The sequence below is a fragment of the Berghia stephanieae genome, chromosome 2, assembly GCF_034508935.2.
Source record: "Berghia stephanieae isolate SIO BIC M18660-M18661 chromosome 2, UCSD_Bste_1.3, whole genome shotgun sequence".
Lineage (NCBI taxonomy): Eukaryota > Metazoa > Mollusca > Gastropoda > Nudibranchia > Aeolidiidae > Berghia > Berghia stephanieae.
Window position 1 is genome coordinate 109641100 of NC_088361.1, and position 7500 is coordinate 109648599.

Sequence of the window (7500 nt, forward strand, 5' to 3'; positions counted from 1 at the left end):
AAAAACTTTAATTTGATAAAAAAATTAAGAAAAATTTGAAAATTTGGACGATTCTGGTATCAAAAGAAAGTTTAAAATCTCAGCTTTAAAATGATGTATACGAAAGCAAGATTTATAGCTTTGCGGTCACCAGCCAACTGAAAACGAAACTACAACTACAAATTTGCCGTATTCACTTCACTCATACGCCGGCTCAGGCAAGGGGCACAATCGCTGATATTTCGAAACTTCGTGTTGAAATTGACAATTTTGGCTTTGTCAGCTACTTTGGGGGCAAATTATTTCTTTTTTACTTAGAGTTGAGCTCAGGAAAAAAATACACATATTGTTTATAAAAAGATGTGTATTGTTAGAATGTTACAGAGGTCTGGCTTGAATATTTACGAAAATACGGCATTTTGAAAACGGACAAAAGGTTGCTTTCAAAGCAGCCCAAATTTGGGCGATTTTCTACAAATTTCGAAATAACATATCTTTTTAAATTTTTAACCAATTTTAATAATTTTTATACCATTTTAATCAGAAAAAAAAGTTCTACCTATTGAATGCAACTTAAAGACAACAATTATATAATCTAAATTTGGGTTTTCCGTACCTACTAACACGCGCTAACAAATCACTAGGCAAGTGTGGTGTGTGCCACGCGAACGGCGAGTTGTCCCTTCTAGTCGTAGCTCCTCTTTCTAGGATGGAAGTCACTGTCACGTATTTGGGAACATCGTCGGGACTTTTTTGGTTTCATTTTTCTTCATACAATGGTCATAAATTCACGCTAAAAACCATATTTTGCATAATTATGCGGTAAAAGGTGAATTATGCGGCCGCATTGCGGTAAGTGGCAAATTATGCGGCCGCATCGGTCGCGTTTTCCTGGGGGGCCAGAAATAGGGACCAGCGGATTCCACGAGCAATCCATCAATGTGCCTATTTTGACATGATCTAAAAATCCCATTCTCCAGGCACAAGCAATGGATTCCGCTTTGATGGATACACTCAACTGTTTACAAAGTATTAATATATATATATATATATATATATATATATATATATATATATATATATATATATATATATATATATATATATATATATATATATATATATATATATATATATATATACAGATTGATGTTAGCAATAAAACTATTATTAAATAGCATCTTTAATAGTTTTGTGTGACGGTGGCAGTAGTATTTTCCTATGTTTAGCATTATATGATTATATGTGACTCCAGAACATGGAAAATTGCAAAATATTGCGGCAACTGTCAAAATTGCGAAAAATCGCGGCCGCGTTGCGGCCTCCTGGAGGGACAGTTTATGGGAGGCCAGGAACCCCAGCCTGGTGAAACCCTTTTATGTCGTTTCAGCGACAGTGAAAAGAAAGGCAATAAATGACATGTGTATGGTGATGGGAAAGGGACACAAGTTACACATTTTCTGAGTGGAAAGATGAGGAAAACATGTTAGGTGTTAAAATAATTTATTTATAAAATGTCTTAAGATTCGTCAATGATGCAAAGTATAATATACACATAATAAAAAAAAGATATAAGATGTAACAAAAACAAAGTAAATTATTCAAAACAACAAATAATTAAATAACATAAACATAAAACTAAATAAACGAACTCTATTTTGAGTTTTGATTTTTCAAAAAAAAAATATCGAGATATCTAGAAATATTTAAACATCATAAATACAATATAAAGTCAATAAACCATTTGTGTGGCCAGCTGGGATCGTTTTGTTTTAGGATACAATAAATACAAAGAATTGCCTGCGAGAAGGTAAACATGAGTACATGGAAGTGATAAGATATCCTTAAACTGTATGACATCCGTGAACAATATGTAAGTTTTTCTTTAAATTTTGAAAATTGATTACATGTGAGTATAACTCTTCATTGAACTATACATTGAGCAAATTATGCATACAAGTAAAAAAAAAAAGTGTTACTTAAAATAAAATCTAACGGCATAGTGACATTCATTATATTTTTATGATTTATGAAATCTTCAATTTAAAAAAATAAAATCTAATTGCTTTTAAAATGGTTTCAGATTTTTTGAAAAAAACAAAAAAAGCTTTCATTGCTACAAAGTTTATGCCTTTATTCTATGATTAATCATGCTTTGGCTACAGAACGTTTGACAATCTTAAAGGCATAATGAAAAGTAGAAACATCAACATTGAGACTATATATGTGTGTAAAGCACCTAGAAACCGGGGTAAGGTGCTCTAACAAATGTCATTATTATTATTATTATCATCACAAAGACATATGTAGACCCCTCTCTTGTATGGCTGCTTTTTGTTTTTTGAGGATTTTACGGCGCTTGCAACACATTAAGGTCATATCAGCGCCAGTAAAAAGGAAGAAAATGGGATAGTAAAAAGTTCTAGAATTACAATTAAAGCAGCCAAGAGAAAGTAAGACAAAGGGGAACTGGGAACAAATAGGGATCAGATGTAGAATCCAAGAGCATACCACCAATGTACTTAGTTTGAGATCACCTATAAGTCTCATCCGGACACATGCACAAAATCCAAAAAGAGGAATACACTCAAATGCTTACATTATTCATTAAAAATAACAAATATAATAATGCATAACAGAGAGATGATTTACAATGAAAAAAATATCATCTCCCAAAACAATAACTATGCATTTGACTGTTTCCCTCCCAGCCAGGACTCTGACCAGGGCCAGGAAAAAACCAAGTAATCTCATTCCAAGACAAAGACAGAAAGCCTGTTGGAAAACAGATATAAGGGGATAGAAGACACAGTATGTACCTCCCTGCCCGCTATGGGAGGTCAGGATCCCCACCCAGTTGTATGGCTGCGAACGCTTGAATATCAATAAAGGATGTGAATGTGAACAGAGAATGAATTGCAGCAGTGGAAACTACTAGTACTAGATCCAACTACAGGGCATTATCGATCTAAAATTTGATTGATGTTGGGGTTGACAAAAAAAATGAGTGTATTTTCAACACGTTTGGACATGCTTTTGAATAAAGACTCATTGCAACTTTAATTTTTAAGAATAAGATAATTCAAATTGGCCAAAAGCCTGAAATTGTTAAGAATTTGATGAAATATTGTCATGTTTAGAATACCTCATAGCAGGTACCCTTTCTATTAGACACTAGCAAACCCTGTTACATCTTTGATGTAAAACTAATCATTGACATTTAAGTTATCTCCGCACACACCCACTGAATCTGCATTAACTCACTCAATCCTAGAGATTTTTGCTACTTTTCAACATTGGAAAAATATGTTTTAAAAATGAGCATGTACATAGATAGTTTTATTCAACTACCATTAACATGTAAAAATTAAGAACATTAGCTTTGTTACTACACCTATAATTTCTCTCAGAATAATGTAATGAATGGGCATGGGGTAAAAGTAACCTTGGATGTACTACGGATATATTCGTTGTTAGGGTTGAGTGAGTTAACTCTTAAAGAAACATATATATATCTCACCGTTCATCGTACTTAGACGCGTATGTAAAATAACAACAGCGAATGCGAAGCAACATACCATACAAAACTTGAAGGAAAAAAAAAGGAATTAAAAAAATATATATCTCAATGACACACCTATCTATCTACATACTTAATTCATTAAAAAAGAATAAGCTGGTTATTTAAAATCATTACTTATCCGTCTTATAATCGAGCATTTGTTCATGGTTATCGGGCAGTGATGCGGACAAGAAAAAACACAAACAAAAAAACGATATATTTAATATTATCGAGTCAAAAGTAGAACTATTGAAATGTTTATTAGCCTATTTTTAGCAATTTATACGATAACTGATGCATTTTTCAATGTTATGTGCGTGGTATAGTGATTAAATAACTTTTGACTTGTACTATGAGATTATAGTAAAAAAAAAAAAAAAAGCCATCCATGCCATTAGCTTGACACGCATACCATAAGAGCATACGTGACCATTAAGTACGAACCGTCAAATTTTGTAGCAAACCTTATAGCTAGGGGAATTAGGGTAAAATTGTGCAAATTAGTGATGAAAGCACCAAATTTGGTACAAAGTAACTTGAGACCACTATTAATCGATGTTGATATAGAACCACATTGAGAAATTCCTCTAACAGTGTAAAATAGGGAGATGAAAATCCGCCTATATGAGCTATATTAAAACAAAGGGACGTAATCCATGAAATATTTGTTGACAATTCGGCGCTTTAAAAATATATTATTTTTAGCCCGTGAAAACGGTTGATTATTTTGGCTTAGACAACAAATCCCAACGATATCCTTGACATTGTAACTGACCACTTCCAGCAGAAATTTCACAAACAAGTCTCACAAATATCGCCCTTCTCAGGAAACCCTAGAGACCTAAACAACCGCATCACAACAACTGAAGTTAGAAATAGCATAAAGTGCCTAAACAATAACAGATCCCAGGCGAAGATGAAATTCCCGCTGAATTGCTGAAATGCGGTACACTCTCCCTGGATCTGAGCATTGCAAACATAATGAACAAAACATTCTCAACACACAAAGACTGGGACATAAACAGCGGTGTCCTAATTACAATACAAAAACCAGGAAAAACGAAAGGACCCGTAAACAACCTGCGCCCAATAACATTACTGAATACCATAAGAAAAACACTGTCAACTATTGTCCTCAACAGAATTAGACCGAAAATAGAAAAATACCTATCACATAGCCAAAGCGGGTTTCGCCAAGACCGAAGCACATCGGACGTTGTATGGACACATAAATGGTTGGCAGCAAAGGCACTCAAAGAAAACATATCCATAACAATAACCGGAATCGATATGTCCGCAGCCTTTGATACGATCGACAGAGGAAAACTTTTGGAGATATTAACAGAAATAGTAGACGAAGACGAGCTCCGAATAATCCGATTTCTCCTCAGCAACACAAAGATACAACCAAGGATATACGGGGCCACAAAACAGACGCAGTTCGAAAGTAACATCGGGACCCCCCAAGGAGATAGTCTGAGCCCGATTCTGTTCACAATATACTTAGAACACACTCTGAAAGAAGTTCGAAAAGTCATTCCAAAACCAACGACTCATATTGAGAATGCAATCCCTAGAGAAATCGCCTATGCAGATGATGTCGATTTTATTGGATCAACACCAGCAAATATAGACATCATACAAAATACCCTCATGAAATATAACCTCCAAGTCAATGCCAATAAAACCGAATTTACAACAATATCGAGGAACAAAGAGGAATGGAAAAGAACAAAGAAAGTCGGCTCACTAATTGGAGACACCGAGGATGTACAAAGAAGAAAACAGCTATCAAACGCCGCACTCAGTAAACTCACCAATGTATGGATTAGAGGTGACAAAATAAAGAGAAAAACCAAACTGAAACTGTACCATGCTCTTGTAAAACCGGTACTTCTGTATAACTGCGGCACTTGGGCATTGACAAAATCCGAAGAAGAACATCTGGATGCCTTCCATCGCACACAGCTAAGAAGGGTACTGGACATCAAATACCCCAAAAAGATCTCAAATGAATCACTCTATAAGATCACAAAAGAAAGACCAATCTCCCTTGACATTTTACAACAACGATGGTAACTTTTCGGTCACATACTACGCAGGGACAAAAACATACCAGCAAACCAAGCCATGTCGGGATACTTCCAAAAACACGGGAACCTTTTCAGAGGAAGACCGATCACAACACTCCCTGTGATCCTAAACAAAAACCTCACAACACTTGGACAAAGCATTAGTCTCATAACGGCAGGGGACCTTGAAAATCTGAGAACCCTAGCAGAGGACCGGCAATATTGGAGACACCTCACACAGGAAATACTGGAAACAGCCAAGGCGACCCGATCTTTCGGTCGAGACGCGAAAGGCATCTAAGTCAAGTCAAGTCATAATTATCATTGTTAAAAATGTGCCTATAAGTGATATAGGACCGTATGGGCCGGTAGTATAGCTTTATTATGAGGACTGGAAGGGGGGTGGTGGGAGAGGAGGAGATGGTGCTGGTATTAGTTTTACTTGTGTTGTGTTGGTCGTCATCGTGGTGAAGATGATGGTGGAAGTGATGGTGGTGATAATGATGATGATGATGAGGTGATTGTGGTGATAATAGTAGTGATTATGGTGATGATGTTGATGAGGTGGTGGTGGTGGTGATGATGATGATGATGATGATGATGATGATGATGATGATGAAGACGATGATGATCAGGATGATGTTGATGATGATGTTGTGGTGGTGGTGATGGTAGTGGTAGTGATGATGATGATGATGATGAAGATGATGATGAGGTGATTATGGAGATAGTAGTATTGATAATGGTGGTGGGGATGATGATGAGGTGGTGGTGATCGTGGTAGCGGTGATGATGACGATGATGGTGATGATGATGATGACGATGATGATAATGAGTATGGTGATGATGAGGTGGTGGTGGTGATAGTGGTAGTGATTATGGTGATGTTTGTAACTATTAATTTCGAAAATGAAAGACTTTCTTGGTGACGTATATTAACATTTTTAGATGATTAGGATCCAACAAACATCATATTTATTAGACAAATGTATGTGGAACACATTTTTCTTTGGAGGCTTGAGAGGATTCAACAGCAGCCTTTTCTAGTTTATCCTGATCTCTTTGAATTATTTTACCGGCGCAAGATAAGCCAATACTTCGTTGTCAGCTCTTTCCATGGCAGTGTGTTCAAGAAAACCAGATGTTGTCTTATTGAAGGCTAAAAATGTTTCCTTTCCTGAGGTTAGCCTGGTAGGACCGGCTGGAGTCTGTCTCTGAACCTGATTGGGTGAACATACGACTGGGTGCAACCTCATTCAAAGCATTCTTTGATATACATCTTGATCAATTCTGGAAATTTATGGACTCTCTCTCTCTCTCTCTCTCTCTCTCTCTCTCTCTCTCTCTCTCTTTCTCTCTCTATCTATCTCTCTCTCTCTCTCTCTTTGCTCTGTTCTATACTTGAATGTTTTATATATAGCATGGCTCCAAAAAGGAGCGCTTTTGTGAAACACAACGAATAACAACTTGCAACAACCTAACAGAAAACATGAATAAAACAACTCCAAACAGATGCTATTTTATTAGACTTTAGTAAATCATTTGATAAAGTCAATTACCATACTCTGGCTATTAAACTGCGGAGATATGGAATCATGAGTAACACACACGACTGGATAATGGATTTTCTCACTAATCGTAAACAACTGAAAGAGCAATGTCAGACTCAGCTCCAGTACTACAGGTGTGTCCCTGGGTACCGTACTGGGTCCCCTCTTGTTCCTTATCTACATCAATGATTTGCCTGAAAGATTGTCGCTAGGAACTCAGCTGAGGCTATTTCCGGATGACAGCCTTTTGTACAGACCAATAAGGCATAAGAAAGATTCTGAAATTCTTCATCGGGACCTTGGTTCCAGAAAATTACCAACAAAAGAAAGATAATAC